Here is a 27,390-nt window from a genome sequence, read left to right on the forward strand (position 1 = left end):
AATTATGTGAAAACATGCATTAAATGCAAAGAGAATGAACACGGGGTGAAAACAAATGAAAACTTTGTTTTCTCCCCGGTAACACCTAAAACTTTTGACTCCATAACAATGGATACCATTGGACCGTTTAACAAGTCCAATACAGGAAATAGATACGCATTAACCATACAATGTGATCTATCCAAATACATTATCATTAAACCAATAGTAGATAAATCTGCAAACTCGATAGCAAAGACATTTGTAGAAAATTTAATTTTAGTTTACGGAGCACCATCTGTCATTAGAACAGATCAAGGCACCGAATATAAAAACGAACTGTTAGAAAAAATCTCACAGTACCTACATATCAAACAACAATTTAGTACTCCTTATCACCCACAAACAATCGGAGGATTGGAGCGAAACCACCGTTGTCTAAACGAATATGTTAGGCAATTTATTAACGATGCCCAAACGGATTGGGATGAATGGCTACCATACTATGCATTCTGTTATAATACAACACCACACACCGACATGCATTACACACCTTTTGAGTTAATATTTGGTAAAATCTGCAGCCTTCCGCACAACATAAAGAACGCCACTTTAGTAGAACCAATATACAACCCAGATTCCTATTATCAAGAACTAAAACACAAATTGCAAAAAGCAACCATTATAGCCAGAGAAGCAATAAACAAGGCAAAATCCAGAAGGAATGAAACACAAACAACTAATTCAAATCCAATCCAGGTACAGATAGGGGATAAAGTAATCACAGAACAGAAGTGGAAGTTAAAATCAAAACTCGTAACTCTAACCTTTTACAGATACTAGCGAACCTGGCGGTGGAAAGTGGCTTTTTACACGGAAAATTTACTATACTGTTTTCTAACTTTAGACTAGCTGAGCCAAAGCAAAGTTGCCAGAACAATTCTATGGAATTCCTGTACGGAAATGGCAAAAAGGTGTTAATAATCTTTATGCTCACGCGACCAAACAGTATAATCAATATATATAGAATGCCAGTGTCGCTGCGGTGCGCGTGGTAAACATCACACATGTTCAGATAATGTATTTACGTTATATAAGCATATGTGTGTGTGCCTGAGATTCATCAAAAGAGGAATCTCATTGTCAAACTTTGACAACCGGTTTGAAATTTCAAATATGGTTGCCAAGTAATATGAATGGAAACTTCGCTTGCTTCAAATTTCTGAAAAAAATCGATGCGAAAGGACGCAGTTGTAGGATTCAATTCATCCGGACGAAAAGAAAAAGAACGTTTAAAAACATTTCATTGGCATGAAAACACAGCGATGAGCGCACTGATGACAGCACCAACCAGCGCACAGATGAAGAACAGATAAATAACAATGAGCAACTTTGACAATGAAGTTCCCGATTCACAGACTTGATACAGATTGTTAGCATCATGTTTACCACAATAAGTCCTGTAGAAAAACAGCGACACTGGCATTCTATATATATTGATTCCACTGACCAAACCAACAAAAACTCAATCATGCATTTATCAGTTTAGTTATATAGAAGTGAAGAATTTTCTAGGAATCTCAAAAACAGTGCATTGGCAACAATAATTTACATTCGTCTAACATAAAACTTCACTTTTCCGGCGAGAAACAGATGATGCCGCTACAAAAGCTAAGTTTGCTGCTGCGGAAATATTGTATTAATTATTCTTTTACACGCACACTAGCATAAAATGATGCTAAACACGCACACTAGCATAGCATGATCCAGTGATCCAGTTGAGTTGGCTTCACCTATTTTGTTCGAAAACGTCAAAGTTGCCACCGTGTGATCAAAACTAGCATAGGTGTTTTTTCATCTCTCAAACATGCTAATGTAGTTGCCGCTAATCGCAGGTGATCAATAATAAAAATCAAAATCTATACCTACGTGACTTTTGATTTTACTCCTGTTTTATACGATACACCGGTTACGCATATCGTTGGAAGTTTAGCATAGAGATTGCTGACAAGAATATTACGCACACATCGCCGCGTATACGTATACCCGATTTGTTTGCATCTGGAGTTTTTTTTTCGTTGCAAAGTGTTTCCCGATGCATACAAACCACCAATACAGTCGCACATCAACAATTCTTATATTGCAAATTGCATTAAAAACGCGAAATGCAAAAATCTTGTAAACAGTTTGCAAGTAAAATTCCAGCGGCGAGTTGTCAAATATTTATGTCAACTATTGCGAGTGTCAATCCCAATAAATTGACATATGTAATTGACAGCTCGTTGCGGGGATTTTACTTGTAATATGTCTGCAAGTTTCTTGCATTTCGCGTTTTTGATGCAATTTGCAATATAAAACGTGTTTAAGATCACAAGCCGCATGTTGATTTCGATTCTCGTCTCGATGATACATTTTGAAAATTCGTAACACTTTTCTTTCTGGCATCCTTGCCAACTCGTCTAAATGCTCCAGTCTCGTCACTAGGGACTGGTGAGGCTGTCAAATTCTACATATTGTCCGTATAGCATTTATCAGTTTTGGTTTTGCTCCCACTTGCTGGTTGGAAGTATTAAACAGGAAGCAATTAAACACTGTATTTTTATTACAATTTTACTATTATTAGTTGTTGTCTCCGTTATGAAATTCAACTAGTCGAACCAACTGAATCTGTCAGTTCGCTCAGTCAAACCAAAACAAAAACAAAAGTTGGGTATTTTAATCCCCCTGTGTCTCGTCTAATCTGCCTGGACAGTGGGTAAAGTGATGAAATATGTAGTTATGAATTCTTTTTTTTACGATATTCCTAATTTAAAAAGTTTTTGTATAGTTGTCTTCTGTAAGTTATTTTAATTTATTGCTTCTTATAAATTCAAATGATTTGCTCCCGTTGTACAATGCATGTCGTTTGATTCCCCAATTAATTTGTATTATCGGTCCATCTAAACGAAACCATCATCAAAAAGGACTCAAATTTTGAGCTTGCTCTTTTTCATCCATTTTCAATCCGAACTTCGTTTTCTTTGCCTCGCTTGAAAGGTATGACCCAAAACTGACACCCAAGGTAAATTTCGGAGTATTTTGTTGAATAATGGCCGCTTCAGCGTCGGCTCCGGAACATCAACCACCTGTCTCCGGGGACATTTTTGTATTTCGAGATAATTCATTTTGCGGCACATCAAATCACATCGGCTTAGCAAAATAACACTAATGGAACTACCCGGTACTTGGGCAGATAGACAGACTTCGCAGCTGGTTATTAGAGTACAGGATAATTACGGGGCTAGTGCAACGATCCTACTGACTCTATAGCAGCACCTACCAGCCGAGATTCGAATATACGACGACTTGCTTGTTAGGTTTGCATCTTACCCCGAAGCTAACTGGGTGGATTATGATTCAGCACATATGGGGTTATTCAGGACAAAAATGTGTAACACCTTAGAAGCTATGATACACTTCAACACATAAGATGGTTTTTATTCCAATGGTAATGGTTGCTTCTAAAACTAAAACTTCTAAGTTTTCAGTGCCATGCGATTTTGTTTCAAACCGCTCCAATATAACCAGAACTACCCCGTTAACCGGTTCATTATAAGTTAAATAGCTTATATACCCTAAAATCATCAATTGAACCCAAATCCGGTTACTGAAGTGGCTATTTGGTTCCAAAATGTCTCCATTGTACTTCCATCAATGTCTTTTGATCAAAGCGATATGATTTGATGTGCCTCATGATGCATTATCCCAAAATCCAAAGAATTCCCCTGAACCAGGTACCGGATGTTCCAGATCCGATAGTGATGTGGTCATTTGCTTTCAAAATGTCTTTATTATACTTTCAATAGTCTCATTTTATCAAGATGATGTGATTTGATGTGCCGTAAGATGAATTATCCTAAAATTTAAACAATGTGTCGCGAATCAGGTACCAGATGTTTTCCCGGTGAAGTGGCCATGTTGGTCCAAAATATCTGCATTACTTCTATTAGTCTTATTTCATCAAGCTGATGTGATTCGAAGTTTGCGGTACATCAATTGATGCTTGCGGCAATGAATTATTTCAAAATACGAAACGAAATTCGAATTAAAATGATAATGAGAGCAATCTCAAATCTTTTTTCTAATGCATTAGGAAGGTTAAGAGGTTATACTATACACAGTTGAGAGGACCAAACCTTTTGACCAAGGATTGTTCGATCACTTTGACTCAATTTTGATTCAGTTGACAGTACCGTCTCAGTGGAGCAAAATTTGACAATGTGATATATGAATCATTTATAGAACAAGTTATTATCTACAATTTTGCTGAATAAAGTTTTGCTGTATCTTTTGTATTTACGGTGCTACAATGCTAGTACCTCTTTATTAACTAAATGAACGTTCATTTAGTCACTAAACTGTTTGGCACATAAAGATCATTTACTGGGCACATTGCAAAAATCTATATATGGGACACATAGAAACTATACGAAAAGTTTTCTCAGTGTAGCCGAGATTCGAACATACGACGACTGGCTTGTTAGACTAGCATCGTACCTCGAAGCTAATTAGGCGGTGCTAGCTGGTTTGTGTATGTGACATAAAATTGGTTTGTGTATGTGACGCCTATGCATGTATATGCATATGTACGATATACGAAAACATAATTGTTCTTGTCGAACTGAGTCGAATGGCAGTCGCCATTATGGCTCGAAGAAGCTGATGGATATATGGATGCATATCCAGTTTTTTACATGCCATAATGACGGACGGCGTTCGTAATATTTGGATAGCATTTTTGACATTTCCTAAATACATGGCACGTTTTCTTTCCGCACGTTCCGTTAGTTTTAACGTGAACGTGCACAAAGAAAACGTACGATGTAATTACGAAATGTTAAAAATACTGTCCAAATATTACGAACACACTAACACAGATTATACGGTTCACCAATACGGCTCGTAAAAAGCTGGATAAAATTATTGAAAAATATTCTTCTTTACGGAGAAAATGCTCACTTATGTTAAGCAAATAATATTTCATTCAGGTTTTCAGGTTTATATACCCACGAGCGATAGGATGCTTCTTGAAAACTGCTATCCAAAATAACAGCATACTCTGTGAAAAAAAATATGAATCAATCCTGCATAGAACAATAACGTGACTAGTAGGCCCTGTTGTGATAATAGATACGATATTTTGATAAAATCATGCATTTTCCATTTTGGACTTATGGCCAACATTTTGCATCAAATACTCCTATGTGCGAAGTAAAGCTGAAATATTTAGACGAGTTGAAGAATTTCGTTTAGACGAGATTTTGAATGACAAGTGCACTCAAAACAAAAAGTAGTCAAAGTTCTTCTTACTTATTGGTAGAGTTTTAGACCAGAGCGTAGATGCCAGGTTTTGCTCGAACGATTGTTCGAACTTCCACTTCTGTTCTGTGAAGTAATGCTAACAAACGAAAATAGAAGAAAGTTTGATAAAGTGTATAAGGGTCCTTATATCATTGTAAAAATTGAGCACCCAAACGTTATCATAAAGGACAATACGGGTACCATCACCACAGTACATAAAAATAGAATCATAAAGGTTTAAGCTTCCCCTACGGAGGGAAGGGATATTAATGAAATTTTAATGATATAAGTAGCATAATGAGGAATAGAATCCAAAAAAAATTAGATTTAGAGATACACAATGTAATGAATAGATTTTAGGCACAAAAACAATAATTAAAATAACAGCCCATCAGATGTCATACGGTCCGCCGAATGGCAAAGCCATTCTCTTTAACGGGGTAGGTGTAGCATCCCTGCTACCTCCTACAGGAATTTCCTTCTTGCAAACAGGAATTCCCTTTTTATAATTTCAAATCGGTTAAGTTCATTTGCTTAACAAATGACAAACATCCGCGGCCTTGGAAAAACCGTGCTAGCAATGTTTTACTGCGCGGTGCGACCTTTTATATTTTTATGCTTCCGTCTGATGTGCAACTCGCACAGAAGGGCGTGTTTTGCTTAGCGTGCGACCCTTGCGACGGGCGCTGGTAAAACACTTCTATTATTGTTTAGCGTTTGCGCTTGCTTGCCAGACGCTTTGGAAAAACACACCGTATGGCGTCTGATAGCACTTTTTCTATATAAGAATTAGGTAGAGGAAATAAAGGCAGTCTGAAGTCTGAAGTTAGACGTTGAACAGACCGTAACGTCCATTACTAGTGATGACACTTCCACCTGATACAGTACTAGCAAACGGCTTTAGTTGTTGTGTCCTGTCCTATTTTAGTATTGCAAACATGTGTGGTAAACGCAGAAAATAACCACGCTGATAATTTTCGCGTGGGACTCTGAATAGGTGGAAACTCCGCAATATTAACAAAAATTATTTTTACCTACGCGTCGACTAGGGTTGCCAAGTCCGAAAATTTCAAAACCCGGCCGATCGTTCCTGCCTTCAAAATCTGCGGGGGGGGGGGGGGGGGGATGGTGGCAGCATATTACTAGAGGATTTACCTGGAATATGTAAAGTGCGTAATGTAATGTGTAGAGGATCATCGGAATCGAAATCACAACGAACATTGCATGGATTATTGAAGATACTAGAAGACAACTAGTTGCTTCTGGTGCTGGTGGACAATTTAAAGTATATGTTGCGGCACAAAGCCGCAATATGACCGCGTTGACCTTCACATCTAGCAGAACAACAATCAGTGTACTCGGTCGAATATGAGACAAAGCGCTATTGTTGTTCTGGCTAGATATAGTAACAATAAGCAATTATAGAACGATGTATAAATAGGGGAATAAACTTGAGTCTAAAGTTCAGTCCGTTCGCAGCCACCGCCGCTGGCGGTGGTGTGCAAAGCGCAACACTTTCGTCACATATTGCATGGTGAATATCACAGTCCCGTTGGTAACCTGCCCCCCTTACGACGATCACGGAACAGTATATTACCGCCAGAAGCAAAGTATTGTCACTGCAAAACTGGCTAACTTCAATGACCCACTGTTCAGGATTGCTAATAAATTTATCAGAAAATTTAACAAATCAGGAAAAAAGTACTAATCCGGCTTCCTATGTCGGAAAACCGGCCTTTTTGCAGGATTGACCGGCCACCGGCTTTGCAGGTGAAAAACCGGTCAGGCCGGCCAAAAACCGGCCACTTGGCAACCCTAGCGTCGACCGGTTTCAGGTATTCAGCAATGCCTGAAGCCGGTCGACGCCTAGGTAGAAATAATTTTTGTTAATATTGTTTTGATCCTTAAATGTTGTAAGAGTGATACGTGTTTGTGTCTTGTCCATCAATTTTCGTATTGTGGTGCTCTTACGGTGGCACGAAAGCAAGAAAAAGTGTATTTCTAATTCACATCGTAATAAGTAAAGCCATTTTTATAAAGTCAAGCCATTCTAATTTTCATCATTTGTTGGATGGATTTAATGAATACTCCAAAAGTTCTTGTGTTGATTTGACTAAAGCACACTTACCTTCCGATCCTTGAACTTTAAAATCACTGAAAAGCGATTATTAAAGCATATTATTGAAATTACGCAACTGACTTTATTACTTAAATTCGTCGTACCGTTTTAAAATCCGTCCATCAAAACTTTTCATCATCCGAACTAAAAACCACAACAATGTTTACGAAACTAAAGCGTATGTATTTATGTGGGACGGCATGACAAATGTTATTCTGCAAAATTTCTGCAGGTTAGGCCAGTTTTCCTGGCCGTAGAATAACGACAGTAGGCCGTATTAATTAAAGGAGTAAATGCTCCCATACGATTTAAACGGGAAAAGCAAAGCAAACTGTTTTATTCATACGGCCTAATGCCTTGCATGAGTTATTTTAATTTATGAATGACGGAAATTAAAACAATTAGTCGACATTTTCTTCTTCGTCGCACGAAAAAACGTAGGAAATTTGGCTGGTAGGACTTCTTTAATGAAAGCATTTAAATAGATCTCAGCCCACTTTGATTGATCGCGTATGATAGACAACAAACAAAAATATTAGGCAATAACTAGTTTTGCATTGTGTGTCATAAAAATGGACGGGAATAGACAATTACGACGAAGCAGCAACATACCCTATGTAATTATTGGGTTTTCGCTGCCAGATTTTTGTTTGATTTCTGCCGGACGCGCCAAAGCGGGGTGTTTTGATAAAAAATTGTCAATGAACAAACGGCGCGAGTGTCGGGTGTGTGGTAGAGAGTCGCCATCTTAAACCGAAAATTCCACTCGAACAGAATCAGTTGTCAAAAGTATCCGCTTAGGCGCGTCCGGCAGAAATCGAACTAAAATCTGGCAGCGAAAAACTTTTTCTGCCAGACATTCTGCCCGATTTCTGGCCGCCGTCACCCGTGAAAACTAGAAATACTCAGAGGTGAGAGATACGCGGAAGCAGCCATCTTGGGAGCCAATCGAACAGCGAGAATTGTCAAAAGGGAGCCAATCGAACACGCATACTGTTTGCTTAAATATTTGATTAACAAGTATTGAAATAATTATGAAATCTACTTAAGTTATTGTCACGCACCTTGAATATTATACTCGGACACAGTGTGTATAAAGCTTTGCAATGCATTTTACACTGATTAAGTTGAAAGATATATCGCTCTATTGTGCAAAATTGATGTAAACAAAAACAGAAGCGGATCATGTTGAAAACAATCAAGTCACACTGCTAGAGCATTTTGCTCCGAAGCAAGTGCTGGCAGTTTTTGTACACTGATGCCAAATCGTTGGCTTTAGTTTCCGCGTATCTCTTACTGTGAGTATTTCTAGTGAAAACTAGCAGAAAAAACACATCCGATCCGGGTAGAAATTTTCGCCCGGTTTTCTGCCCGATTTTTGTTCGATTTCTGCCAGAGATTTCGACTAAAAAAAATCAGAGGGATTGTGTACAAGACACGACCACATATATAGGTGACGCAGGACTACGTAAGTCTCTTTGTAGTGATAGTAGCATGTATTCATGCTTGTAATCATTCGATTCTTCGTGTATACATGCTATATGCAACATATACAGGTCTGCCCATAAATGAAAAATTGGCTAATATGCCACCGACATGAACTTGAGAAAAATGCAATTTTATTACTTTTGTCTGTAAAAGATGTTTTACGCGGTAATGGCAACCTATTTAATGTGCATATTACCCCTCATACACGCCGAAGCCACACCGTTGAGTTCAAACAGCGATAGATGTGGCCAAATTCCCTCCGCCGGACGTTTTTAACGCAGTAGCCAGTTTTTCATTTATAAACACAAGTAGAGTTTACAATTCGGGAGCAAATTTGGCTAACGTCCATACGTTGTGAATTATCTCGTGTTAGTGAGTCTGCAAAATGGCTTTGAACTACCTAAAACAGTACGGAAGCACAAGTGAAGACGAAGTGGACGACGAAACAAGTAATCCGTGCACCCCGAACAAGTTGCCAACGAAGCCTGTGCTTCAAGCGCTTGAAGCCAGAAGGAAGAAGCAGCTACTCCATGCCGTCATTAATGGAAGCTGCGAATCCTGCTGTCTTCATTGTAAAAAAAGATAAAATGTGGAAAAATAACAAGATTCGATCCAAAAACCTTGCGATTGCTAACCTTACGTCTGAAACCACCACACCACATGATCAGTTTTAATGTGTGATGGAAAAATGCGAAATAGGAACACATCGGTTGCTGCGCATGCAGTTTGAAATCATTATGGATATGGATATTAGCCAACTTCTCATTTATTTTGGATATTAGCCAAAATTGTTTCACGTCCTGTGCCTCCAAAAATACATTTTTTTACAATCGGCTTCCGTGGGAACATTGGTTGGAGTGTATGATATCATGTGATATTATGATCTCAATTTTGGAAAAAATGGCATATTAGCCAATTTTTCATTTATGGGCAGAGGTATACCTCCATAGTACGTACCCTCGATAATACGTACCCTCCATAATACGTACATTTTGCCTCGATAGTACGTACATTTTCCAGCAATGATTTTTTTATTTTCTACTAGCTGACCCGACAAACTTCGTATTGCCACAAATTAACCTGTGTTGTACATAAATCATGAATCTCGGATGATCTTTGTCACAATCTCGAGTTTTGCAAGCCCCCCAGTGGGCGGCGCTTCCGACGGCGGGTCACCGGCAACACTCGCGACCGTCTCGTCCTGAATGATCTAGTGTTACTATAGATAGTTTTTGTGGTCTTGTATTGACTAATGTTTCATGGAAGAGTCTCGAATTTCTCGAGTTCGATTAGTTTTTGAGTTTCGCAAAAATTTCTGTTTTATTTGTATGAGAGTCCATATCCCCCTACCACAGGGGTGAGAGGTCTCTAACTATCGTAAAATAAATTCAAGACTCCAGAATCTCCCACATGCCAAATTTGGTTCCATTTGCTTGATTAGTTCTCAAGTTATAAGGAAATTTGAGTTTCATTTGTATTGGAGCCCCCCTCTTAAAAGGGGAAGGGGTCGTAATTCACCATAGAAAAAATTTCTGCCATCTAAAACTCCCACATGCCAAATTTGGTTCCATTTGCTTGATTAGTTCTCAAGTTATAAGGAAATTTGAATTTCATTTGTATGGAAGCCCACCCTCTTAAAGGGGAGATAGGCCAGAACTCGCTTTCTAAAGAAGAGAGGGGTCTCAATTCACCATAGAAAAAAATCTTGCGTCCAAAACCACTTACATGTCAAATTTGGTTCCATTTGCTTGATTAGTTCTCGAATTATGAGGAAATTGGTATTTCGTTTGTATAGGAGCCCCCCCTCTTAAAGTGGAGAGGGGTCCTTATTCACCGTAGAAAATATTCTTGCCCTCGAAAACTTTCACATGCCAAATTTTGTTCCATTTGCTTGATTAGTTCTTCAATTATGAGGAAATTTGTATTTTTTGTGTATAGGATCCCCCCCTACTAAAACGGGGAGGGGTCCCAATTCATCATAGAAAAAATTTTTGTCTCCAAAAACACCCACATGCCAAATTTGGTTCCATTTGCTTAATTACTTCTCGAGTTATGAGGAAAATTGTGTTTCTTTGGTACAGGAGCCCCCCCTCTTAAAGTGGGGAGGGGTCCTAATTTACTATAGAAAATATTCTTGCCCTCGAAAACCTTCACATGCCAAATTTGGTTCCATTTGCTTGATTAGTTCTCGAGTTATGAGGAAATTTGTATGGAAGCCCCCCCTTTTAAAGAGGAGAGGAGTTACAATTCCCCTTATTAAGAGGGGAGGGGTCTCAATTTACCATAGAATAAATTTTTGTCACCGAAAACACCCACATGCCAAATTTTGTTCTATTTGCTTGTTTAGTTGTCGAGTTATGCAGAAATTTGTGTTTCATTTGTATGGGAGCCCCCCCTCTTAGTGGTGGGAGGGGTTTCTAACCATCACTAAAACCTTTCCTGGCCCCAAAAAACCTCTACTTGCATATTTGCATACCGATTGGTTCAGTAGTTTTCGATTCTATAAGGAACATACGGACAGACAGACAGACAGACAGACAGACAGAAATCCTTCTTTATAGGTATAGATATAAAGCAGAAACTTTTTTATTAATATTTATGAGTCAATACAAGCAAAAACGTATTCAATAGTTCTAAATTTTTGAATATCAGTTATTTCCGTTATGTAAAAACCATTATTTTAAAATTAAAAACAGTTCCTAAATAGTAAATTAATCAAATATACGTTCTAAATAACAGTTGTTTTAGCATTCAGATTTTGCAGATTTTTGCTCAGAAAATTAACCATTTCTGCGATTCACAATCTATCCAACTGCGATGGGGGGAACAGCAGGCAATGTTATATTCGTTTGTTTGCCCAAGCAACAATGTGAGTTTTATTGTACTCTTATGGCGATTTTCATGACCAATTTCGGTCCCATAAAGCATAGCCTTGGGCTTAAACATCTTTCTAAGACTTGACTCTTCTTTATCGGCAGACTTCGCAGCCGGCTGTTACGGGGTTAGTGTAACAATCCTACTGACTCTATCTAGCAGCACCGCCCAACCGAGACTCGAACATTTCAGCTTATATTGACAACTATGTACCAAAACTTTACCTAGATTTGTTCGATTAAAATATGTAAATTTTCAATTTGAGAACGAATTTTGCAAAAACTAAATGCTTTTGGATTCCTTTTGCTTTACTTTTCAACTATTTTTTAACATTTGTAGTGTTTTTTCTAAAATAAGATAATTGTTTATTTTATAACTAGCTGACCCGACAAACTTCGTATTGCCACAAATTAACCTGTGTTGTACATAAATCATGAATCTCGGATGATCTTTGTCACAATCTCGAGTTTTGCAAGCCCCCCAGTGCACTATGGGCCGGAAATTGAAATTTCGGGACAAAAATATTTGCGGTTAAACGGCGTGTCTCAGCTCAATGTAGTCTTCGGCAACTTTTTGAATGAAAAAATGATGCATCTTTTGAAGGGGTCGTCCAATATTTACGTTTTACTTTAACAACAATTTAAGTAATAACTTTTTGAGTAAATTTTTTTTCACCTTTTTGGTTTGAGAATATTAAAGATAAACCAATTTCAAGTATTTTTTCTGAAGATATCAAACTTCTACCTATTACCCATTTTCAGCAATAGACCTTTGTTTATAAACGACCCCTCAAATCACATTTCTTTTTGTAACATGTTTATTTCAACAGACAGCTCAATGTGAGGTTCTAGACAACATTTTGCACATTAAAGAGGAATATTTTTGCTGGAGACTGTTTCGCTTTTTCTGCATTAATTAATAACATATAACTGTTTTTAAGCTAAAAACCGTTTGATGAAAAATGTGTATTTTTTCAAGGGTGGTGTATTCGAAGAAGTAAAATAATAAAATATAGCGCAACTTCCTGCACTATTAGGGTGACCATGAATTCACCTATTAGGGTGATACAAATTTTTGTTTTCTTAAATAATTTTTAAAAAAAGTTTTTTTCTCCAAAAATTGCAGAAAATACTAAAACAAACAACTTTGCTGAATAAAGTAACTATCTATCTCTTACCGGTTACGAAATATAATGATGTGTTAAAAAAGAGCATTTAAAGATCAATTACACTCAATAACTTTGCACACGATTATTTTATTGCTTATAAATGTTCTACAAAGTTATTTAGTATTTTGAAATACATATTTTCTGTGAAGACTGTTGGACGCTAGGACGCATATTTATTAAGTTATAAAATGTGTGAAAAAACAATCCGCACTATTCCCAGGTATTCCCAGCCATGGTATTCCCAGGTATTCTTTGAAATATACATTTGGGCAGATAGCTTTGATAATTCCCTACAAATTGGTATGCAAACTAATTGCAGATACTTGCAGATGGCTAAGATATTCGGATTTTTCATCAGACGGGTTTTAACCTAAAATCAGTTATATCTTATTAATTAATGCATATAAAGCAAAACAGTCTTCAGCAAAAATATTGCTCTTTAATGTGCAAAATATTTTCTAGAACATCACATTGAGCTGTCTGTTGAAATAAACATATTACAAGAAGAAATGTGATTTGAGGGGTCGTTTATAAACAAAGGTCTATTGCTGAAAATGGGTAAAAGGTAGAAGTTTGATATCTTCACAAAAATTACTTGAAATTGATTTATCTTTAATATTTTGAAAACAAAAAGGTTAAAAAAAGTTTACTCAAAAAGTTATTACTTAAATTGTTGTTTAAGTAACGCATAAATATTGGACGACCCCTTCAAAATATGCATCAATTTTTTATTCAAAAAGTTGCCGAAGACCACATTGAGCTGAGACATGCTGTTTAACCGCAAATATTTTTGTCCCGAAATTTTAATTTCTGGACCATAGTGCAGTGGGCGGCGCTTCCGACGGCGGGTCACCGGCAACACTCGCGACCGTCTCGTCCTGAATGATCTAGTGTTACTATAGATAGTTTTTGTAGTCTTGTATTGACTAATGTTTTATGGAAGAGTCTCGAATTTCTCGAGTTCGATTAGTTTTTGAGTTTCACAAAAATTTCTGTTTTATTTGTATGAGAGTCCATATCCCCCTACCACAGGGGTGAGAGGTCTCTAACTATCGTAAAATAAATTCAAGACTCCAGAATCTCCCACATGCCAAATTTGGTTCCATTTGCTTGATTAGTTCTCAAGTTATAAGGAAATTTGAATTTCATTTGTATGCAAGCCCACCCTCTTAAAGGGGAGATGGGCCATAACTCGCTTTCTAAAGAAGAGAGGGGTCTCAATTCACCATAGAAAAAATCTTGCGTCCAACACCACTTACATGTCAAATTTGGTTCCATATGCTTGATTAGTTCTCGAGTTATGAGGAAATTTGTTTTTCATTTGTATAGGAGCCCCCCAACTCTTAAAGTGGAGAAATCCATAGAAAATATACCATAGAAAATATTCTTGCCCCCAAAAACACCCACATCATAAATTTGGTTCCATTTGCTTGATTAGTTCTAGAGTTATGAGGAAATTTGTATTTCGTTTGTATGAGAGCCCCCCCTCTCAAAAAGGTAAGGGGTCCTAATTCATCATAGAAAAATGGTTGCCTCCAAAAACACCCACATGCCAAATATGGTTCCATTTGCTTGAGTGGTTCTCGAATTATGAGGAAATTTGTATTTCATTTGTGTAGAAGCACCCCCTCTTAAAGTTGGGAGGGGTCCTAATTCACCATAGAAAATATTTTTGCCTCCAGAAACCTCCACATGCCAAATTTGGTTCTATTTGCTTGATTAGTTCTCGAGTTATGAGGAAATTTGAATTTCATTTGTATAGGAGCCGCCCCTCCTAAAGTGGGTAGGGGTCCCAATTCATCATAGAAAAAATTCTTGTCTCCAAAAACACCCACGTGCCAAATTTGGTTCCATTTGCTTGATTAGTTCTCGAGTTATGAGGAAATTTGTATTTCGTTTGTATAGGAGCCCCCCTTCCTAAAGTGGGGAGGGGTCCCAATTCATCATAGAAAAAAATTTTGTCTCTAAAAACACCCACGTGCCAAATTTTGTTCCATTTGCTAGATTAGTTCTCGAGTTATGAGGAAATTTGTATTTCGTTTGTATAGGAGCCCCCCCTCTTAAAGTGGAGAGGGGTCCTTATTCACTATAGAAAATATTCTTCCCCTCGAAAACTTTCACATGCCAAATTTTGTTCCATTTGCTTGATTAGTGCTTCAGTTATGAGGAAATTTGTATTTCATGTGTATAGGATCCCCCCCCCCTCCTAAAACGGGGAGGGGTCCCAATTCATCATAGAAAAAAATTTTGTCTCTAAAAACACCCACGTGCCAAATTTTGTTCCATTTGCTAGATTAGTTCTCGAGTTATGAGGAAATTTGTATTTCGTTTGTATAGGAGCCCCCCCTCTTAAAGTGGAGAGGGGTCCTTATTCACTATAGAAAATATTCTTCCCCTCGAAAACTTTCACATGCCAAATTTTGTTCTATTTGCTTGATTAGTTGTCGAGTTATGCAGAAATTTGTGTTTCATTTGTATGGGAGCCCCCCCTCTTAGTGGGGAGAGGGGTTTCTAACCATCACTAAAACCTTTCTTGGCCCCAAAAAACCTCTACATGCATATTTTCATGCCGACTGGTTCAGTAGTTTTCGATTCTATAAGGAACATACGGACAGACAGACAGACAGACAGAAATCCTTCTTTATAGGTATAGATTAGCTTAGCTTAAGTAGAATGCCCGTAGTTGCACTCCGTGATTGGTCGAACCTGTAAGATTGCACAAAGAACCAATTGAATAGTGCTTGGGAGTAGAATGACATACTCGTGCAATTTTTACTGATTCAAGACTTTGATAATTGACCAATAACGACGCAGGCCACGACCAAAAGGCTGTACTACATGGGAATAGGAAAGAATATTAGTCCGATACTTGTTGTTGCTAGAGACCGCTGGTAACACTGCATCTCCACAAGTATCACGGGATAGGATTTATGTTAGTAAGGGAAGGTGCTGATCCCTTGCAATAAAATATCCCGAAATTGAACACCTCAGCAATATTAACGAAAACTGAGAATAAAAATTTGCTTCAATAATCATTAGAATTAAGTTAGGAACATTGACCATTGCGAAACTATTTCAAATTCTTGGCAATTTTAATAACGACGTAAATAATCACACATTGCTAACTGGTCACAATATCTGACAGCAAAAACCAGGAACAGTGAAACCAATAAGCCATTTCTTGAAGCAATTGGCCCCTAAGTTGATAAGCATGTCCTCTTACCAACGCAAATAGGTAGAGATTTGGCGCCCTACACGCTTCCAAGATGATTATTTATTTTATTTACCGTCATCTGGGGCGAGATTGTGCCAAAAAAGCATATATTTTTGTTTTTTAGCTAAGTATACACACAATTTAGGAACTACGTTGATTTCAAACCTGTCAATATATACTAAATAATTGTTCAATTAACAACTACCGTAGAGATGGTTTAGTTACAATGAAACCTAATTTTACTAGAAGTGCTTGAACTTTGGCACAATCTCACCCCTTCTACGGGGAGACATTGTGCTAAAAACATAAGGTTAGGCTAAACACCTAAACAGTGAACATTAGCATGTTTATAAACAATACACATAAATATCAGTATAAAGTAGTTCATATGGGGCCGTCCATGAACTAATTGGACTATTAGGGGCAGGGCGTCGTCCAAAAACAACGCATCATACAAAAAGTATGAATGAAAATAACCCGGAGAGGTATGAAATAACTAAAAATGAGTTCGTAGTCAATGGACAGCCTTTATATAGTCACTAACGTTTCTAGGGTTAACAAGAGGGAGATATATGAAGGGGTGTATCCTAAGGGGGCATACCTATTTGATCATTTAACAAAAGTAACCATTACTTCGTTCGAGAACCCGCGGCCGCAGAACATGTGGCGTATCCCACCCCCTTCCCCCTCCTTAAAACTGGCAGCTTATACACGGTATAATATATTCATCTTATATTAGAGTGTTTATTCAAAGTATCTGAAATTTCCAGAGAAAAAGTAAAAATTAGTTTAAGTTATTTAGCAGACCTATACTGTTTGCTCCAAAATAGATGATGCAATCTAATCTGTCAAAATAATATAATAAATAATGTAAGTGCACTGGTGTATACTGACGTATTTTTGTTGGATATGTGAATCCACAAACTGGATCGATCATTATGGCTTGGCACAATCTCACCCCCGTGCAGCTCGAAAAGTCCAAAGTTTCGAAAAATATTATTTTCGTAATCAAAACTTATCCAACACATAATAGCCTTTCGATACATTGTAAATGATTAGTTTATATACCTTCAAAATAGCAAGTTTATGCGATTTCTTGTTTGGGTTGGTTTATGCGGAACATTTTTTACAACCGTTATTTCCGAGTATTTTTGATCGCGAACTTTAAAACCCTGTTTAGGCTAAATAGTTTGCTAATATTATCTGTGTTCCATTCTAAGTTATGAATAAATATGTTATGTTTATCATCATTTTGAATTTAGGTCACCAGTTTCTATAGATATAAAAAATTTTCACAAATAAACATTTGGTTATTGGCACAATCCCACCCCCGTGGCACAATCTCTCCCCGGATGGCGATATATCTTAAAATTTGGAAATTTTAGACAATATTTAGCATAATAAAAATAATACTTTACATTAAAAATTGTAATTCGATATTACGTACGTTTCGATAGTACGTACGCTAAACGATGCGCGAGTGTACGTCCTATCGAGGTATACCTGTATACATGCTACATGCGTTGTATGTAACATTTATTAAAGTAGTAACATTGCATACGTTCCAGGGCCGAACTGGAAGCCAAAGGGCCCACCGGGCCTTTGAGATTAGGGGCCCCGTGCAACTTGACTCGACTCAGTCACTGTCGAGTGTCGAGTATCGGGAGAACGGGCAGCATAACGGCTCGATGCTCGAAACAAAACAAAGTCAGTCGTTATTAGGACCGAGTTACCAACTTTTAGCGTGTGCGGCATATTAGCGGTTCACGGTACTTTAGTTTGGACGCATTTTTCTTCAACCCAATCTTCGCTACTTTGAGTTTTAGTTTTTTCAGCCACCACCACAGATGTTGTTCTATCGACAATATCCATTTCATTGGCAAAGCAGACGAACTAACTACCCAGTAAACCATTTGGTTTGTATATCTCGATTGCAACTGAGATATACGAAATCATATCTGAACGAAAAAGTTATATTTCACGCCATATAAGAACATATATGTACCAAAGTGGAGGCGATATACGTGCGAAAGCTTTGACAATTATTTGTAATTCTTTTTTGCGTAGTTTTTATAACACGCAACTAAATACTCCTGAATATATGATTAAGATATAATCAAATATTGCAATCGTCTATACTGCTTTATAATTGACAGTCATGAATTGTATATGAAGGCACGCACGACTGCAAAACAACTTATTGTTCACTTCGATTTGACATACTCTAATTATTATACAATTCCAATGTGAAATTGACATGAAAACGATTTATTATGAACTTTCTATTACGATTTTGTGTTATCTGGGTAGATTTGCTGAAGATTGTGCCTGTGTGTGCTCCTTTAATAACATCCTGTAACGGCATGTTGAACAGCCCACATGAGGGACCATCACGTTGATAAAGTCCACTGCGAGGTTAGAATGGCCATGATTTTACGGTCGATGGAATCATGCGCTACTTTGAAATCAATGAAATAATTGTGCGTAGAATTCTGTATTCATGAAATTTTTGGAGGATCTGCCGCAGCGTGAATATTTGATTCTTTATTGACCGTGCTTCAGCGAACCCGGAAGAGAACTTTTCACATTCTGATAAGTGCCACTGTGCGTCTTTGTCAGCAATGCAACGTTTTCCTCACCCAAGTAGCACACGTTGTCACAATTGAGTCGCAGCGGCTGATATGCGACAAATTTAAATGTAAAACTTCGGTTACAGTAACCTAAAATATAACAGTTGTGCAACCGAAATAGCGCAACTTATGTAACTAAATATGGTTACATTAACAGTTACTCAATAACCAATATGTAACATGTATAGTTACAAAATGGTTACTATTGAAGTTACACATAAACTGTAAATTGACTTTCAATTGGTGGCAAATTAGTTATCTTGAAACTTATATTGCATAGCGAAAACAATGCAGCAGGTTTATTATTTCAAACCATTGCTGTCAACGTCAAGCAGTAAATTTAACTGTTGAATATAGAAGAGTATATAAATTTCGCTTGTTATTTCAACATAAATTTTAATGCAGTTTCAAATTTATGGTGAAATGCATGATTCTAGCTTTGAAAAATTCACGCGCTCTGATTTAATCTAGCTTTTCGTTACTTACTTCTTTGAAAAATTGATTTTTTGTAAATCAAATATGTACAAATATAAAAATTTTAATTTTAATTTTCTGATTTTTTAAATTTATTCTTAGCAATGATGAATTAGTGAAGCATTCACCTAGAAATCATTAAAAAACAAATTGTTTTCGCTATCACTTAGTAAAATTCATAGTTATTTTGCCTTTGGTTTTCTACTACACCATCGTCCTTGAAGTTTTGTATCGTTTTCGGTATATTGCATGAAATGATATGAAGCAGACATTGTTCATAGATATTGGGAAAAGGTGTTTTTAGTAATTGTTGTGAAAAGAAAGTGTTAAGTTAATATCAAAGAATAGTTTCAGTTTGAATAATACAGTTTACCAGCAGTGTTAATCATAGAAGGTTACATTTCAGTTACATTCTAATTGCACGTAACCTTAGCGTTCGACCTGGTTACGCTATCGTTTACGGTAACCAATATTAAATCTGTTGTGGTCACTTATTTCTTATGTCGTCATTTCTAAGTTACACTGTAACCTATTTTCATTGCCGGTTTCGTTTCGATGTAACTTGATCGTTTTGACGTTTGAGAATAATCAAAATTTGTTTACTTATTACCAATGTCTGTGCGGAGAAGATTCCAAGTACCATCAATTAAGTGAATAAACGCATTTACAAGAGCATTTTGCAACCCGTGTACTAATTGTTTATCTGTACCATTAGTAAAATTCTTGAGATCTAGTTTTTGCTTAATCCGTTGTGGAGGAAGGAACAGTGAACAAGTTGTTGCAAAAATGTTACTAGCTGACTTTTTTTGACTTCGTAACTGCTCGTGACGGAAAATTAACTGTTTTGCGACCAGCAAGTTGATGACAGTTTGGAAAAAGGTTTCATTTGTGTCACTTGATAACTATTTGGTAACTCGTAACTGAAAGGTGACTGTTTTGCGACGACCAAGTTGTTGACAGCTCGAAAAAATGGTTTCAAATTGGTCATTTGGTAACTACCTGGTAACTTTTTGAGATTTTTGTCACTAGAAAACTAAAAAGTAACTATTTTTAATTTTATGTAACCTAACTCGTTACAAGTATCCTAAATGTAACTGCTGTGCAACCTTTTTGTATTTTCTTATTTTTATAATTAGTTACAAGTGCTACTTGGGGCATCTATCACCCATTTATATTTCTGCAGATTTTATGTTATAGGGTTAATGACATGCAAAATTGCAAGTATCAAATAAGCTGATTTTATAAATGATGGGATGTAAACAGTTCAATATATATGAGTAGCTTACTGCGTCTTCAAATCAGAACAAAACAGTCCATAGTGCAGGCGATTCCCGTGCCGAGTTGTAGCTATCCCTGGGATTAAACTCTTGGATTTTCCTATAAGAATTCTGCTTCTATAAGCAAGGTATTCTGTGCGAATCCTCTGCAGAATTTCTTCACACGATTCCGATGTGAGGAAGGCCCGAAACGGTTTATCTGCGCGAATCTTTTTGGTTTGTCCTGGTAGAGCTGCGGAAGAAAGAACCCACCGTCTAAAAATGTCAGTACGAAGAGCACGTGCTCGCCAGTCCAGAGGAGAGGTTCGCCAGCAACGACACACGGAGTTTCTACAAAACGGTCAGGTGCAAGAATTTTGCCATGCCTGTGATTTGTAATGATAGTGCTGGCAACCTGCTTACTGACAAAACGACGGTAGCAGCCAGGTGGAAGAGTATTTCCAGACGCTGTTGAATAGAGAAGTAAACACGAAGATCAGCAGGTACAGGATAAGAATTTTGAGCGACGGCAAAACTGTGGAGCCATCAACACAGGAGGAGGTCAAAAGAGCAAACAGTGAGTTGAAAAACGGTAAAGTTACTGTAAAGGATGCTATCCTGGCTGAACTTCTAAAGGCGAGGAGCGAGCAGCTGTACGAAACAATTCGCACCCCCTTATTGTCACGAACAGAATATGGGAGGAAAACAAATCTCGGAGGAGTGGTTGATTGGCCTCATTTCCCATAATTTAAAAAACGAACATCGACTTGATAGTAAAAACTATCGAGACATTACGTTGCTCAATTTTGCCTATAAGGTGCTCTCCCTATCGTGTGTGGCTGAGTCCGTTAGCTGAGTTCTTCGTCGGCGAGTATCAAACTGGTTTTCATGAGGTTCGCTTCACGATGGATCAGATATTTACCATGTGTCTAGTAACTGACGAGTTCCGAGAGTACAACTTGCAGATTCATCATGTTTTTATGGATTTCAAGGCGGCATACGATTCAGTAAAACGAAATGAGCTGTGACAGTTAACGCTAGGACATGGTTTTCCCACAGAACTAGTTACGTTGATTCGTGTGACGCTGGATGAGTAAAAATTATGAGTCAGAATAGCAAATGAGACCTCACGTGCTTTTTGATTTTGCGGATGACGTCGATATCACCGAACTCAAAAGAAGAGCAGCGAAAGAAGCCTTTAGGTATTTATTGAGAAATTGGGACTTACCATTAACACCGCCAAAACGAAATACATGGCGCGGAAATCCAAATGGTGTTGGTGTCGAAGAGGAACTGAATATATTTTGGTATGATGACAACGATGTAAGTCGCAAAATAAAACGACTAATTGCAGCTGCGAATTGGCCTTTACGCAGGCATTACATTTTGTAGCTGAAGTCCCGTAGCTTGCAAATTCACATAAACTGACGCTTTAGAGAACACTAATCCTTTCGGTGGCCCTTTACGGACATGAATCATGGACGCTAAAAGAAGCTGATCGACGAATGCTTCGGGTTTTAGCGTAATATTGCAAAATCCAAAATGGCGTGTAGCGCAGACGCATGAACCACGAGCTGTATTAAGAATGTAAATATGCTGTTATAATGAAGATAGTACAGTGTGACAGTCTGCGCTGTGCTGGTCACGTGTCTAGAATGCCCGACGAAAGAGTAAGCAAAATTATTTTAAGCATAGAATCAAGAAGAGGCCGTAGACTTCGGAGTAGACATCGCACTGATAGATGTGCGCTATCGAGGATGATGCACGTTCAGCTGGTATTCGAGGGGTTTGAAGAAAGGTAGCCCAGGATTGAGTACTGAAGGACCATAATTCATTCGGCGCAGGATCGATAACGGACCGTCGGCACTGAAGTAAACTAAGTATGGAGCTTAAACCGACAGCAACTTTGTGAACAAAATCCTGCGGAAACATGAACGAAAAAGACACCGACAGAATGCAACAACTCTTCAACCAGACAGCGATGAGAAAGTTAGGATCAGCCTACCGTTTTATCCAGTTATTACAAACTCGATCAAAAACATCCTTCACCAACATGGATTTGCGACAGCCTTCAAAAGCAGCTGCACTCTACGGGAAATGTTGTGCAACCTCAAAGACAAAATCCCGCTTGAGGAACAATCTGGAATATATCAAATTCCATGCCAAGATTGCCCCGCTATCTACATTGGACAAACACGTCGCAAATTCAAAATTAGACTGAGGGAACATAGGAAGGCCGTGGAGCACAGTCGATCATGTGACTTAGTGTAGCAGCGCACAGTGAAGAATTACGGCATAAAATAAATTGGGAGAGTGCGAAATTAATCAAAACCATTAAGAAGGTTTCACTGCTAAATGCATGGGAATCAACGTGTATCGCCAATGCAGAGAAACCTCTTATGAATGGAGATGATCCACCAAAAATTTCCCCTCTCTTTGGATTGGCAAAAAAAAGTGAGATCAAGTTAACAATTTCTCCCGCTCTTCGACGAGGATACAACCAGATAAACAATACGTAATCAGTTGGACCTCGGCATCGTCCTGATGATAGGCTTAGAATACCTGAAACCGGTAGACGCGTAGGTAAAAATAATTTCTTTTAATATTGTTTTTATCCTTAAATGTTGTAAGAGTGATACGTGTTTGTGTCTTGTCCATCAATTTTATTATTATTAAACCGACAGTTCGATATTTATAAGTAGTCAAATAACTGCGGATGAAATATTAATTCTACTTTTAATTACTCAGAATTGAAGCTGGTAATATTTTCTGAGTTTGGACCCCAACAGCTCAACTTAAATGGTTTCATGAATCACGGGGCCCCAGCAATCGAACATTCGTGAGTCATAGAAAAAGTTTAATTGAAAGAGAAATTTTGGTTTAAAGTTCGGGGCCCCAATAGTCCCATTTGAAGCTGAATTTTCAATCTTCAAATCGGTTGATTTCATGAATCATGGGACCTCAGCAATCGAATACTCGTGAGTCATAGAAAAAGTTTAATTGAAAGAAAAATTTTGGTTTAAAGTTCGGGGCCCCAATAGTCCCATTTGAAGCTGAATTTTCAATCATCAAATCGGTTCATTTCATGAATCATGGGGCCCAGCAATCGAACATTCGTGAGTCATAGAAAAAGTTTAACTGAAAGAGAAATTTTGGTTTAAAGTTCGGGGCCCAAATAGTCCCATTTGAAGCTGAATTTTCAATCATCAAATCGGTTGATTTCATGAATCATGGGGCCCCAGCAATCGAATATTCGTGAGTCATAGAAAAAGTTTAATTGAAAGAAAAATTTTGGTTTATTGGTCGGGGCCCCAATAATTCCATTTGAAGCTGAATTTCAAATCATCAAATCGGTTCATTTCATGAATCATGGGGCCCCAGCAATCGAGCATTCGTGAGTCATAGAAAAAGTTTAACTGAAAGAGAAATTTTGGTTTAAAGTTCGGGGCCCAAATAGCCCCATTTGAAGCTGAATTTTCAATCATCAAATCGGTTGATTTCATAAATTATGGGGCCTCAGCAATTGAACATTCGTGAGTCGTAGAAAAAGTTTAACTGAAATAAAAATTTTGGAAAATCTCATTTTGTGTAACGACGAAATTTTTACTGGGGCCCAGTCCGACCCTGATACGTTCAATTCTCAAAAGATTGTGCATTTGAAAACTATTTAACAAAATCAAGAACACAAACTATTACTTTCCTGCTTAAAGATTGTTTTTATTATCCATGGTTTCCCACGATGAAAGGATTTTACCAACTCAATCCTATTTTATCAACAGCACATCTTTTCACTACACTTCTAATGAAACGGCAAGCATGCGTATTCATACAGAGTCGTATTATAACCGAACACTACAGCTGTAGCACATTTTTCCAACACAGATATCAAATTCGCCGAGGTTTAATCGTCACGCAGTAAAGAATTTGCGATCTGTTGGGACAGCGAGCTTGTGTCATTTTTTCTGGCACACTTCCCTAACACAGACATCAGATTGGACTAGGTTTAATCGCGTTCGTAAGAAATCTGTTGGCACGAGGGTGCTTTGTCACTCTCTCTGGCGTACTTCCCAAGCAAGGACATCAAAATGGTCTAGGTTGAACCGGGTTGTTAAGAAATTTTGTTGAAATGAGGAAACTTTATCACTTGTTTTGGCTTACTTCCCAAGCACAGATATCAAATTGGTATAGGTTTAGATCATCGTAAAGAATCTTCCAACCAATCACGAAGCGAGAATTCTGGTAAAACATAGGTTCATTATTTTCAAGTTTTCAACAGTTCAACATCAAAAATCCATACTTTTATTCATTTGGGTCAATTCTTAGAAGATTTTCCGATCGATTGGTGTAAGAATATTGAAAATCGGTCGGAAAACCGCTGCGCTATTAGCACTCAAAACCTTTAATTTTTCGTGACGCTCGCATTTTTTGATTTTTTAGAATGACACCCTATCTCAAAACTTGCCGTAAGACGTAGTCCTACGTCAAAAAATCAGAGGGGTTGTGTACAAGACACGACCGCATATATAGGTGACGCAGGACTACATAAGTCTCTTTGTAGTGATAGTAGCATATATTCATGCTTGTAATCATTCGATTCTTCATGTATACATGCTATATGCAACATATATACATGCTACATGCGTTGTATGTAACATTTATCAGAGTAGTAACATTGCATACGTTCTCAAAAGATTGTGCATTTGAAAACAATTTAACAAAATCAAGAACGCAAACTATTGCTTTCCTGCTACCTTACTGAAATTAAAGATTGTTTTTATTATCCATGGTTTCCCACGTTGAAGGGAGTTTACCAATTCAATCCTATTTTATCAACAGCACATCTTTCCACTACACTTCTAATGAAACGGCAAGCATGCGTATTCATACAGAGTCGTATTATAACCGAACACTACAGCTGTAGCACATTTTTCCAACACAGATATCAAGTTCGCCGAGGTTTAATCGTCTCGCAGTAAAGAATTTGCGATCTGTTGAGAAAACGAACTTGTGTCATTTTTTCTGGCACACTTCCCTAACACAGACATCAAATTGGACTAGGTTTAATCGCGTTCGTAAGAAATCTGTTGGCGCGAGGGGGCTTTATTACTCTCTCTGGCGGACTTCCCAAGCAAGGACATCAAAATGGTCTAGGTTGAACCGCGGTGTTAAGAAATCTTGTTGAAATGAGGAAACTTGGTCACTTGTTTTGGCTTACTTCCCAAACACAGATATCAAATTGGTATAGGTTTAGATCATCGTAAAGAATCTTCCAACCAATCACGAAGCGAGAATTCTGGTAAAACATAGGTTCATTATTTTCAATTTTTCAATAGTTCAACATCAAGAATCCATACTTTTCTTCATTTGGGTCAATTCTTAGAAGATTTTCCGATCGATTGGTGTAAGAATATTGAAAATCAATCGGAAAACCGCCGAGCTATTAGCGCTCAAAACCTTTCATTTTTCGTGACGCTCGCATTTTTTGATTTTTGGAATGACACCCTATCTCAAAACTTGCCGTAAGACGTAGTCCTACGTCAAAACTGCTTTTGAATTTGGCAGAATCGATGATGACTAATTTCACCTTCATATAGAGTCGTATTATAACCGAACACTACAGCTGTAGCACATTTTTCCAACACAGATATCAAATTCGCCGAGGTTTAATCGTCTCGCAGATCGCAGTAAAGAATTTGCGGTCTGTTGAGACAACGAGCTTGTGTCATTTTTTCTGGCACACTTCCCTAACACAGACATCAAATTGGACCAGGTTTAATTGCGTTCGTAAGGAATCTGTTGGCACGAGGAGGCTTTGTCACTCTTTCTGGCGTACTTCCCAAGCAAGGACATCAAAATGGTCTAGGTTTAACCACGGTGTTAAGAAATTGTACTATCCGTACTCTACCCTAGCCATGCACAACATCATGTAAATAAATATTATGCAACAAGCAAAACAAAACCGACAACTCCGATCGTATTGAGACACACGGCGGGCACCGAACGCAAGCACCAGCGCCATGCATACACTTCACAAGTGCACGCATTTCGCTGAGCTGGCTCTCCGACCGCTCGGTGGCATATGTGACTCGGTGTAAGGACTCGAATTACAATTCCAGAACCCAATGTATCGAACAATGAATCTTTCTGTCCCAGTAGTCTATCTCTTTTTAGCTTTAAGAATGCATTTAGAATAAGGAAAATATCGATATGCATTACCGATATTTTCCACCAAAATTTAACTATAAAAGCTAACCTTTCAAACAATAAAGCAAGCCATTTCGACTTCAGTCTTCGTACGTTTAATGCGACCCCAATCGGGCTATCGCTAACGAAAGAACTTAGTCCCACAAGCAACCCCGAGATCAGTTGATCTGCCACGGGCTATTGCTTAAAGTCCAAAGGCTAAGTATATTTCAAATAACCGTCCGCGCCGGTAAACATAAGCGAGTAGTAGTTAGTGCTGTTACAAGTAGTTAGTGCTGTTACATGGCGACACGTGACGCCTAACTTGCAACCCTCTGAAGTGCGGGATGTTACCTGATTCGCCGGCGGAACCGCCACAGGAACAATACATTGCCACCCCACTGGTGGAAGTGATCTCCATCGATAACATTGTCATAGATCACAGCGGCAAACCGTGGCCGGCACCAAAGTGGTCGGCGCCAGAAGCGGCGTAGTGTTATGTTCGAAGTTTCAAAGTGACAATTTAAACAAAAAAAAAAAAAGAAAAACAGTAACCAAAAACACACAAGAAAAAAAAAACAAAAAAAAAACTTTTAGTGAAGTGCACAACAAATAATGGGCAACGAACAATCGACGCAGAAACCACAGACACACGAGGATATCAT

At 37.9% G+C, this 27,390-nt stretch overlaps 1 protein-coding gene across 2 annotated transcripts in view; it reads left to right on the top strand.

Moving 5' to 3' along the window:
• The window catches only part of LOC128737045 (apolipoprotein D-like), a 131,173-nt gene that overhangs the window by 48,299 nt on the left and 55,484 nt on the right, over window positions 1-27,390 (top strand). The window lies entirely within an intron of this gene.

The sequence above is a fragment of the Sabethes cyaneus genome, chromosome 2 (genome assembly GCF_943734655.1).
Source record: "Sabethes cyaneus chromosome 2, idSabCyanKW18_F2, whole genome shotgun sequence".
Taxonomy (NCBI): domain Eukaryota; kingdom Metazoa; phylum Arthropoda; class Insecta; order Diptera; family Culicidae; genus Sabethes; species Sabethes cyaneus.